The 12,281-nt window shown below is 41.3% G+C and overlaps 1 protein-coding gene across 4 annotated transcripts in view; it reads left to right on the top strand.

Moving 5' to 3' along the window:
* RERE (arginine-glutamic acid dipeptide repeats) overlaps nucleotides 1-12,281 on the top strand; it is a 416,989-nt gene that overhangs the window by 105,585 nt on the left and 299,123 nt on the right. The window contains exon 1 of one of the 4 annotated variants that reach the window (XM_040263342.1): nucleotides 5,187-5,475. The exons of the other annotated variants lie outside the window; for them this stretch is intronic. The gene's annotated coding sequence lies outside the window, so the exon portion shown is untranslated. Of the gene's footprint in view, nucleotides 1-5,186; nucleotides 5,476-12,281 lie in introns of those variants that run through there. 4 annotated transcript variants of the gene reach the window in all.

Genomic DNA, 12,281 nt, shown 5'->3' with positions numbered 1-12,281 from the left:
AATCTGTGGCTGAGGAGCAAACTCAGGGCTAGAAGAATGAAACATTGCCATAGAGGTATCTTGAGAGTAAATCTTCTCACCCATGAGAGATACCAGGGTGTGATAAGAAGAGACTGGACACTGACTGCCTGTAGTCAGAAGCAGTCATGGCAAGAAACAGAGGGCAGTTAGGTCTTAGGAGATCCAGGAGAGTGTGTAGTGCAAAGCTCAGGGAAACCACCATGTCACACACGGGAACAGGGCCTGCTCTTGGGAAGAGTGCTGTAAATTGGTCTACTTTTTTTTGAGAGCAGTTTGGCCCAATCTTTTTGACTGAAGAGTGTACATTCATTGAGCTAGAGATTTTAGTATAGAAAGGCTATACCAAAGTGACAGCACAAAGTTTGTTGCAGTAATTAAGGACTTGTTAATTACGGTACTTCCCACATAATAGAATTTTGTGTTAATGTTCTGCTGCAATCTGAGGGAAGCAAGATGTCATATAGGAAGAATAGTAGAATTTTATTATTGTGAAATAGAAATCAATAGAGTGAGCCCCTAGACGAATGAATATATAAGTTCTTAAATATTTGTGGAAGTTTGTGTGCAGATGTTCTAGAAGAGTCCGGAGAGAGAGACTTCAGCTTATTGGATGGGATTGCTTGGGTTTTCTGTAGGAACATATAATAATCAATACATCCAAAAGGGCTTCAAAAAGAACTATATATTGGTATTTTTCTTTTGAAAAGTGTTTTGAAAAGTTTTGTTGTGTGGCGCCGTTTTGTGAATTGAAAGAGGGAAAGTAGATGTTCGCTTAACATCGTATATCCATAGTCTCCATAGTCATGCAAAACAAATCGTCTGCATCCTAGGGGAGTATGCAAACATTGCTAACGATACCAAGACAGCCCTTGACTTGGTCCTTGTTTGCTTGATTGATTTTGGTGATCTTTTGACACTTTGACTCTTAGGTGAGCCAAATTACTTGATCTGAATGATTTTATAAAAGAATACAAACGAATTGCCAGTCCAGGTTCGATGCATGATACTGGATGCTTGGGGCTGGTGCACTGGGATGACCCAGAGGGATGGTACAGGGAGGGAGGAGGGAGGGGGGTTCAGGATGGGGAACGTGTATACCTGTGGCAGATTCATGTTGATGTATGGCAAAACCAATACAATATTGTAAAGTAATTAACCTCCAATTAAAATAAATTTATATTAAAAAAAATAAAAAATAAAAACCTAAGAAAAGTTAAAAAAAAATAAAAATAAAAAAGAAAAGTTAAAAAAAAAAAAGAATGGTATAAGAGTGGATGTTGATTGGCTCCACTGGAGACAGACCTCACTGATTCTTGCTAGATGAATGTTATTTTTAAACTTTCATGTAAAAATGTCATCTCCTTCCCCTTTGGTGGTTTTAAGGAGTGGTCCAAAGCTGCTGTCTTTCGACCATGTGGCCACAGGTCTTCTGTCTATGACAGAAGCTGGGTGGCAGAGAGAGGAAGGCATGGTAGTTGTTCAAGGTTAAGGTTCTGGAATAACCTGAGCCCTCTTCAACTATTACCTGCTAAGGTTATACTTGACATTTCCCTTGCGTACTGTTCCCGGTCATAGCTTTAATGTTAGTTTAACTAGACTTTGTATTTAATTATAAATGTTAGGGTAAAGTCAGATGTCAGCTCACTTTGCTGCATGCTGAGGCCTGTAGAATACGGAGTGCTTTGCTTCTAACCACATCTGTTGTCTCCTCTCATTATCTGTTAATAGTACTCAACTTGACAGGGTTGTTTTGATAAATGAAGAGTGTTCTAAAACCCGGAGCTGGAATTTACATGGATGGAACTTAGAACCAAAGGAAGACTTGAGACATAGACAAGGCTGGGGTGAACTCCTGTGGGAACCAAGCAGTGCCTTGTGAAATGCTGAAAATAACAATGAAGCTTAATTTGGGGGTGATGATGGGGGGATACCCAATATTTTTTCATTCATCTCACACTTTGGCTTTTTCTTGTGCTGGTGTGCAGAACATCTGAGAAACTTGTAAGAACTTCCCTTTCTTATCTACAGATCCCTTAATTTACAGGGATTAAACATCACATTAATGATGTTTAAAATGAATTCTTCACTTTGAGGAGTTGGGGAGGGCAGTTTTGGAATGTCTGTCACCAATGACTAGAAGTCCTCAGGGCAAAAAAATTTTTTACAAAGTCTTCCATATCAGGGAAGTAGAGTTATTTTAGAGAGGAGATAACTGAAAATAAAGAAAAAGCTAGGTGTAAACTGAGGGGTCAGGATCATACCCCTTCCCCCACTTAGAGCAGAATTTGGTGGTACTTTTGCATTCAGAGAAACTTAAAGACAAACTAGTGTATCATGTACTTTCAAAATGTTATATTCTGTTTATGTTGTTCTCTGTGTGTGTACAGGATTTGGTAGTCTATCCAGCTTACCCTTGTGGTTTGCCCCTTGCTTAAATGCCCCATAAGTAGGAAGAACTTGTCTTGAATATATTAATGATGACATCTGTACTTCACTGACTCAAGATAAAAAGTATGGCTTGCAGATAGGTTGGGTCTTAGTGTTTTTGTGAGTTATCCTAGGCACAGTTATTTACATCTCTATAAACTGGAGATAAAAATCTTTATTATACTTTTAATTTTTTGATTTGCATAGATGCCATTTGAGAGAGGCCTTTTTTGTGCCAACAACTGTGCAGAGAATATGCAAATGAGTAGAACAGGGTTGTTGCCCTCAATTCAGTTACTCATTTCAAAGATGTGTGTGCTTGATACCAGGTATTTGATGATGAGCAAACATACAGAACTTTCTCTGATGGAACATTAATCAGAAAGTCACACCAGTGAGTTACAAACTGAGATAAATGCTCTCAAGGAATAAACTCAGTTCCCTGAGAGCTTATTATAACAAAGGAACTTCACCTAGAATGAGGCCTCAGAGGAAGCTTCTCTGACATTTGACATTTGATACTTGACCTGAACTCTGAAGGAGTAGGCTTTTTAAACTGTGTGTGTGTGTGTGTGTGTGTGTGTGTGTGTGTGTGTGTGTGTGTATAGGGTGGCGCTTGGGGGATTGGGGATGGCAGGGGATATTTCTTTTCTAGTGGGGAAAGGTAGTGATGACTTTGGTAGAAATCCTAACACCTTGGGGAAATTGAAAGACTGGTGTAATTAGAAAGTGGGGGGCTGGGTATAGATGGATTAGCAGAGGGTGCAAGCCTGGGACAGAACAGAAGTGCTGTCATAAGATGCTGTCAAAACATTTAGAATTTTTGTGAGACTAGGAACAGTATGAATTTAGAGCAGTTCGGTTGTTCTCACTAGCCCTTTCCAACTTGGGATAAACCAGCACTTTTTATTGTGCTGCAGACCAGAAACAAAACAAAGAAAACACCTATCTCTTCTGGTCCTACCTTCTATCTAGACAGAGCTGGTGGGAAAATGTAAGTGTGTCCCAGTACAGGAGTGGCTTTTGTCGCTAGGCTTTAGGTTTGATTTCATTTCTGACATGGATGGAGTGATCTCAGAGCCGCTTGGTTATGAGGTGGAAGCTGCAGGTCCCCTCAGGCGATCTTAGCGAGGATGGTGTTAAGGGGAGCTGATATGCCCTTGTGTGAGGATCGTCTCTGATTTGTCCTCATCACAACAGCATTTCAGGTGGCAAAGGCATTATGCCTCCTTAGCTCTTGCTCTCAGGACACATGCTCTGTTAGTAGTTTTGGAGAGAGATTTCTGTCTCCATAGAACAACCTGAGTTTTCTTTAAAAGAAATCAGAATGATGTTTAATAGCAAATGTGCAAGTCAGTTTGGTTATCTGTGCCATTGAGGGCAGGATCTAGGTTCTTTTCTCTGCTTCTCCTCCACCCCTAACGCTACAGCCTTGTTGAGAAGCTTTGAGCAAATCATTTAATCTAACGTGTGCCAATTGGAAAGGGTACCTAGTAATTCAGCAACTGGACTTTGGAAGATCCAATAACATGTATAAAGCTGTTTGAGAGTTACATGAAACTTGCCTGGAAAGTGAAAGGTGTAATAGACACCAAAAGTGATCAGTTAAATTTTGAGCCTGTAGCTTTCAGATTTGAGTTGACACAGTGAATTTAATAATTTGAATTTATATTCCATAGGTATGTATTTTTAAAAATTTTGCTGTAGAGTATCTTATTCAGTAGGACAAAATGATTGTGGCTGTTATTACTAGGGAATACATGTTTTGAACATAGTGTAAACTTGGGTAAATTTGAGCAAGTTGATATTTACCAGATTGCGGGTGAAGAAGAAACCATTTGAAATTTACTTTTGGTAGTTCTATTTAGATGCCCATAACAATGCAATTAATAAGGGGTCTGGAATCTGGTAGCTGGTGGATTGTATGTTTATTTAAGGCCACATGGCAAGGAATGTGTATTTATTTTGCTTCTTTATTAGATGGATTTCAATCAAGTCCAATTTAAACTCTGCCTTGTCTAGCAGATGGATCTTTATTTTCTTTTGGAAAGAAGATTGGAGAGAAGACTTTTAAACAAATAACTTACAGACAATTCTTAACCTGTAAGGAAAATTGGGGTCAGAAACGTTGTTTGACATCAAAGGATGATTCTTGCTCTCGTGCTTCTTTGAAACAAATGTTCACCGTGTCTGTGATTGCTGGTTATTTCATCTGCATTTGTTAGACGTCAGAGGTGGTTGGCATTAATATTCCTGGCAGAAGCAGAGGCAGCTCTAGGATGTGTGAACTGCTGATCACTCACGGGGATGCGCTGCCTCTTTAATATCTTGCTTGCAGATGCATTTTCTAGCTGACCACGCTATTAAGAGCTGCCATCAATCACACAGTCTCCCAGTTCCGGGTGTTGGGAGGGGAGGGGGGTCTGGAGGGAGGGGAGGCTGGCCGAGTTGGTCCGGAGATACAATTGCCCCCGCTTTGTGTGTGCGCGCGCCCGCGGTGGCAGCGGCCAGGAGCTCGCGCGGAGCGGGCCGGGTTCCAGCCCGGGTTTTGCCGGCCGCCGCCGCCGCCGCCGCCGCCGCCGCCGCCGCGGGAGGCTGCTCTTTCTCTCCCAGCGTCTGGGTCACAGGCATGTGGCAGTGTCGGCCCGGCCGCCCGGGCTGAAGGAGCGTGAGCCGCGGCGGCCGCTTCCTCCAGCCGCGGGCGGGGCCCGGTGCGGCCACCGCCTCCCGGAGCCGCCGCGCCGCGGGGACCTGAGCCCGCGCCCGGCTGCCCTGCGGCTGCCCTGGCCTCCTTTTGTTTAGCAAGTGCATTTCACGCCCTGAGCTCCAGCCTGTCCCGCCGGTGCCCGCCGGCCTGAGTTTGCGAGGGCGCTCTGCACCGGAGGACGAGGAGGAGAGGAGAAGAGGCCTGAGAGTTCAGCTCCGGCTGCGATCCGCCGCAGGGAAGTGGCCGGCCCCTCTGGCTGCGAGGGGAACGCAGGTCTTGGGCCAGGAAGTTGGACAGCTGCGGGCACAGGGGCTCTCGAGGTGGGTGGACGCTAGTCTGTGGAATACTCCAGTGTGTGATGACCCCAGAAAGGGGAACAGCTCCGGGATTACCGGGAATGGCGGTGGCTTTCCAGGAATCAGGAATAGGTATTGGTTGTGTCCCATGGCAGTTCTGTTGGGCTCACTAGTTTGTTTTGTTTTTTAAATTGTCAGAACTCTAGAAATCCCAATTAAATAAACCAATTAAACTTGTTTAGGGCAGAGAAATACTTTTGTTTTTTTAAAGGAGTGTGTGTGTGTGTGTGTGTGTGTGTGTTCTTTAAAAGGAAAACTGAATATGAGCAGTGTGTTATCCAAAAGCCGCTGTTTGATTAGGAACTTTACTGCTTACAGTGGAGCCAATTTAGGTTTAAAAATAAAGTGAATTGGATGGACTTGGTTATAAAGTAATTTAGGACTGCTTAGGTGACAAAAATAGTTTGTTTCCTGGATCCACAGTACCCTTGTTTTACCAGGTTAGCTAAAACACAAAGATGGTTTTGAAGATTGGTCTGAGTTTAAACTTATTTTTTTTTCCTCCCTGGGTTTGAGATGATGACTTCCCGACCCCTCCCCTGTTTGCTCAGATCTTGCTCTGTGGTTGAAACTGTGGGGAGACCTGCTTGGCCACTTTCTGTTTGCTGAGAAAGAAACTTGCAGTTGGTCCCTTGGGTGTACTCTCTCGGCCTTTCACCTTTCTGGCCCACAGGTGCCTAAGCTCTCTTTGGGGTGTTGTTTGGCCGAAAGCCTCCTCTCAGTCATATGGAAATTAAAAAAAATGGTATGTGAATGAGCACTGAGGTCAGTAGATTAGTTTTCCCCTTTGATATGTGTGTCTGTGTTTTAAGTTCGAGCCACTGAGTGCATGTTGAGAACAGAGTTGACAGAGTCCTTAAAATTGTGTGCCCACAATTCTGGCCTTTCTGATTTTCTTTTTCTTTTTCCTTCCTAGGAGCTCCAAATTTAAAGTAGACGATTTGAAACCATACAGACGGGAACAATATCCCATGTAAGCCCGTTGATCTGTGGGCAATTATTTCCAGATGCACAACCCAAACTCTCCATTTTTATGTGCATGTTAGATTTGGGCTCTGAGAGGCAATTGCCTTTCTGAAAATGTACATTGCCTAGTTAAATAACACAGGGCAGACATTTTAGAGGCTTAACAGCAACTTCGCAATAGTATGGGAGCTGCAGTTAGAAGCCTTGTGTTTGTTTTTTTCCAACTCTGTAATTTAGTAGTGTTTAAACTATTTTATAAAGATCTCTGGGACCAGTGAAAGGTGGTTTTCAGTCCAGAGCACTTGAGTGCTTATTGTATTCTGGCAGGCCCTGGTGCTTGGCAGGCTGTGCTTGAAATGTTATTTGATCTGGTTGCATGAGAGAATGGACTACAATTACATTTCTGCCTTCCCTGTGGCTGTTGAAAGCGATGCATCAACGAGTCCTGTTCAGTAACATATTTAAAGACTTAACCTACATCCATTCACTCTTAGAAGGTTTCCAGCAAAAGGCTGTTTAGGTTTTTGTCTTGTTTTGTGGTTTTTGCATTTATGAATTGAGGCGAGAGCTGACGTAATGTAGCTGTACCACTTCCTTTGTGTGTGTGTGGGTTTTTATAGCCTATAGGATACGTTCCAGTCTACGTGGTTGTGATGATTCCTGAATGCTAGAATATGTATGTATTTTCACATACAAGTGCCCTGAGCCATGTGCCAATTTATTTTTTAGCTTGTAGGTCTGCTGAGAGGGAGTGTCATGGTGAACCCCAGCCAACTTATCTGGAAGGTCCAGTGAAAGGCCTGTGTGTTATGCAGACTAGCTCTTCATTTTAATTAGTGCAACTGTGTACAGCTGTTGGGTCAGACTGCATTGGCTGCTCCTGCAGGGTAGTTTTATCTTACACTGTAGGTTTTATGGACTTGTCTGGCTGTGTTTCTTAATCCCTCTCCCACCGCCACTGTGCTTGCTTTTAAACAAATGATAGAACAAGACAAGGTTTTGTTTACTCTTGTAATAGTTTACTTGTGAGAGATTTATTTTTGGTTTTGAGGAAATTGGTAAACCATACCTTTACTATGCTTTTCCAAGGTCAAAGGGTTTTGCTTGCTATTGTGTTAGTCTGAGTAGCCAATGGAACCATCCATTTTATAATGACATAGGAAGCCTGCTTTTTTTTAAACTGGGTCTTTGTTTGCTATTCTAGGATTAGTTTGTGAAACTCAGAATAAATGTTAGTTCAGTGGAGATAACATGGCTACAATGTTTCTCCCTGTCTCTCTTTTGTTACACTTACCAAGGGGACTAAGAGAACTTTGGATGCATAGCAGTTTGGCCAGGGGCTAGATGATTAACACAAAGATTCAGAAATGTCTCTTTTCAGGGCTGTGTGTGGCTACCTGTGTTATTTTTAAATGTGCTTTTGGCTCTAAGTTACATACTTTCCAGTAAGAATGAGTAGCTTTGCATCTCTGGCTTTTCAGGCTGTAAAGTAGACTGTGATCTTAATGGGTTGGTCTCTTTACTGTCTGCCTTTGTCTTGAAGAGATGCTGACCACTATGGTTTCCAAGAGTGTCCACCATATTTTTAAAATAAGGAGAAAAAGTCAAAAAGCAAAATTGACAAATCTGTTTATATATAAAGCTAATCTGATGCCTTTTCAGTGGCCCATTTTACTGATGGAAGAACATGGGGGATATGTTGTTTGAGGGATTTGTGGGGGTGGTGTTGGGGACTGGGGTGTAGTTAGTGGAGAAAGGAAGCTGGTTCAGGTTGAGATATTTTTTTAACTCACTGTAGAAATGTGTCCTTCTTAAAATAACCTGAAATGAGGAAAGAGAGTGCAACATCTTCTAGAAAATGTAATAATTTCAATGTAACATCATAAAATGTTTCCTTAATTAAAAGAAATCAAGATGTTTAGATTGGCACCAAAGAGTTCTGAATCAAGGGAAAAATAGAAGTATAGTAAGTATCCTAAATCCAGACAGGTTATTTCAGAAGTTTATTTGTATGTATTTGACCGTATTTTTAAATTCCAAATTTTGATGGTGATTAGCATTACCAGAATCTTTTTAATTCTTGATATAGTTGATACACTTACATATTTGTAATAAAGGTAGAAAAGCAGTAGTTAAATTTAATTAGTAGAAGAAAACCAGCATATTCAGATTTTAATGCTGTCACTTGGAAGTGCCACTGGTATAATTAATCGATTTATTCGTTATGAGTTTGTGGTAAATAGCTCAACTGTGTTCTAATCTCAGTTCTACCACTCTTTCACTGTGAGACCTAGGATAAGTTATCTGTTAGCCTCTTTGTGGGAAAAATGATGTCCTCCTCAGAGGGTGTGCAAAATGCTTAGGAAAGTGCCTGACACATGATGACAGCTGGTGCTTAATACAGTGAACACTGTCTATGCTCTAGGTACTGCTTTGGTGGCTAAAGATACAAACTAGATGAAGCCCCTATTTTCAGCAGCACTTACGTTCCAGTGAGGGAAGACCAAACAAAGAGGGTGGTGATTCACAAAACTTCCAAAGATAACTTCAGCTTATGCCAGTGAGTTTTAGTTTAATATGTTTATTCTTTAAGCCACTGTTTTCTTTTTCCTTGATAAAATTATTTCTCATACTATTTGATGATATAGCCATTGTTAACAAGTTTTGGTTCATAGGTGGAATAGAGAAGGAGGAAGAGACTTTTTCTGGGAAAGAAACATAGTAATTTGTCAGTTTAATCACCCAGTAGTAGAAGGGAAATGTTAAATCATGGTCCATCCATAATAAGAAATATTATGCAACCACTAAAAAATTATCATGATATAAAAATTTAATGTAAAGCTCAGTGGGAAAAAAACATAGATGCAGTGTGATTCCAGTTATGTGCACATCCACATTTACTCACAGAGGCTAATGAGAGAAAAGATTAGAAAGGAATACACCAAACGTTAATAGTGCTCATCCCTGGATGATGGGATTAGGGGTGACTTCATTTCCTTAATATTCTGACTTTGAATGAATTGTTTAATTCTTGCAGGTCTAAATGCCTCTGAGGTATGAGGAAGGAGACCTAAGGCTTAGAGGAGTTGAGCAGTTTGACCGAGGCCTGCAGCTGGTCAGTGGGGAGGTCAGGATTGCAAGCCAGAGACTGAACCCTGTTCTTTCCTTGGCCCCCGCGCGCCCCTCCCACCCCCCCCCACCCCCCACCCCCGTTTCATCCTATTAGAGGTGACCTCTGTGAAAGGGCTTCCCCTGACCTTTCTGCTCACACCCGTGGCCCAACCAACTTTGAGAGTTGTTTATGCTACCAGAGGGCCCTCGCTGAATTTCACACAGGAGGAACCAGTGCTGAGGTGATGCTATGCAGGACGTTATTAGAAAGAGAAAGCTGATGTTACAGCAAGAGGAGGAAGTGGAAGAACAATTTGAGTGGAAGAGGTCTGAAAGGTAAAGCAATACAAAGGGGATAAAGGGAGGAGGATGGTGCTTCAAGTGTGTAGAGGGTGACGGTAGAATCCCATGTTCTAGGTTTTGGACTAGAGAATGAGAACTGAGAAAACACTATTGAAGAAAAGTACCAACCAATTACGTAATCAGGAGTCAGTGGTACTCCTAAGGAGTTTTTGAGCAGAGCAGCCCAGGAGGCAGAGGATGGCCTGCGATGGTGGAAGCTTGTTTGCAGTTGGTAAGGAAATGTTGAGAAGTTTGGTAGCCAGGGAAGGAATGATGGAAGGTGGCTGAAAGAGGTTACAGGTTAATGGCATTAACTGGTTGATGCATTAAAGAGGTTAATGGCAGTTGTGTCTGTAGGTAAGATTTTATGATGATTCACATGACAGTTGTGTCCAGGTTTTCACGATGAAATGAGGCAATGGATGTGAATTGCTTTAGAAAGAAGAAAATATTTTGATTTTAGAGGATTAGTCAGATGTTTACTTGTGAAGAGTTTAAAGAATATAGTAGATAAGTCTGGGGGGATCCTTTATAAAGCTAAAATATTTTTGCCAGTATAGATCAGAAATAATCTCTTGGTTCTAAAGACAGACAATTAGATCTGTTTGTCATGTCTTGTTTCCACAAAGTGAATCAGCTTTTGCAGTTGCAGTTAAAAAAAAAGGGTCAGTTTGTATGTGACTGTTTCACTTCCGAGGAACAAAATAGAGTTGAATATATTGTGCATTTGAAAAATTGCTTAAGTCAGACGCCTCCAGATGGTGTGTGCTGCTGTGTTCACGAAGCTGCATTTACCTCAAGCTCCCCAGATTGTCTTCTAATAATTTAAGAATAGCTGGTTAGAAACAGTGATATGGTCAAGTCTCTGCTGGTTTTGAACCTCAGCAGCAGTAGAAACCTATGTGCCTTTAGTAAAATGCTACATGAAATTACTTCCTTCCTTCCTTTTGCATTGTTTTCAGGATTTCTTCTTGGGCTGATTTATACTTTGCAGACAGCCTTAGTACTTACATATAGCTGTCAATGACCAGGTTCTTTTCATGTGGTCTCACGGGTGAGATTGGAGAATGGCTTTTGATTAGCTTTAAAAGATGTTTTTGTCTTACTAATAACCTTTTTAATATATTAAATACATACAGTTGATACTTTTAGACATATAGTATGGTGAGCATTCTGTATTTTTTTTTTTTTATGTTACCAACCAACAACAACAAAAACACAAAAACTCTTTAATACTCACATCTGCTTCCCAATATAAGTGTGTTTTTCTTTTACAAGGATTTAATAAAAGTTATTTTGGAAGAACTCAGATTACTAAGTCTTAATTTTTTTGGCCATACATCCTACTATTTGTATGCTTAGTGGAAGAAACAGTTTTTATAAATTAGATGTAAAATGTAGGCAAATAGTTTGAGACATTATCTAGGAATTTTAGATATGTGAGCAGGGATGGTAAGACAGACAAGCACATTTTTTATTAATTGACCAAAATTATGTAGAAAAACATACCAAGATCAAACCATTTAAACAGTTGTTTTCTCCTTTTGGTTCTAGGTATTACGTCTTACTGTCATCTTTTTTGTGTGTGTGGATATCTTCTTATTAGGGCTTCCCTGGTGGCTCAGACGGTAAAGCGTCTGTCTACAATGCGGGAGACCCGGGTTCGATCCCTGGGTCGGGAATATCCCCTGGAGAAGGAAATGGCAATCCACTCCAGTACTATTGCCTGGAAAATCCTGTGGACAGAGGAACCTGGTAGGCTACAGTCCATGGGGTTGCAAAGAGTCGGACACGACTGAGTGACTTCACTTCCCACTTCCGTATCTTCTTATAATGAGAAAAATTATGTAGAATACTTTTAACCTAAGTGTATACTCTTTGACTGGGCTTCCTAGGTTGCCCAGTGGTAAAGAATCAGCCTCCCAGTGCAGGAGACATGGGTTTGATCCCTAGTTTAGGCAAATCCTCTGGGGAAGGAAATGGCAACCCACTCCAGTATGCTTGTCTGGGAAATCCTATAGACAGAAGCCTGGTGAGGTACAGTTCATGGGGTCGCGAACAGTCAGACATGACTTAGTAACTCAATAACAGCATATTCTTTTGACTACTTACCTGGGCAGTATCTCTTTCATGGGCTGTTCTCTTTCCACAGAGCATAATTCTCACATTAAATAGATAAATAGATAAGGGTAAGTGTTCAGCAATGGAATGTTCACCTTCTTAAAAAACACATTAAATGTGCAGTGAAGGAAGTAGAGCAATTAGTGTTCACTCTGAAGTGTGTGTGTGGGGGAAGGAGCAGCGTAAGTTTTGATCTTTGAATGGAAAGGAAGAATAGAAAGTGCTGGAAG

Source organism: Oryx dammah, unplaced genomic scaffold, assembly GCF_014754425.2.
Source record: "Oryx dammah isolate SB20612 unplaced genomic scaffold, SCBI_Odam_1.1 HiC_scaffold_21, whole genome shotgun sequence".
NCBI lineage: Eukaryota > Metazoa > Chordata > Mammalia > Artiodactyla > Bovidae > Oryx > Oryx dammah.
Note: the sequence above shows the minus strand (reverse complement) of the source record. Positions and strands in the feature narration are given on the sequence as shown.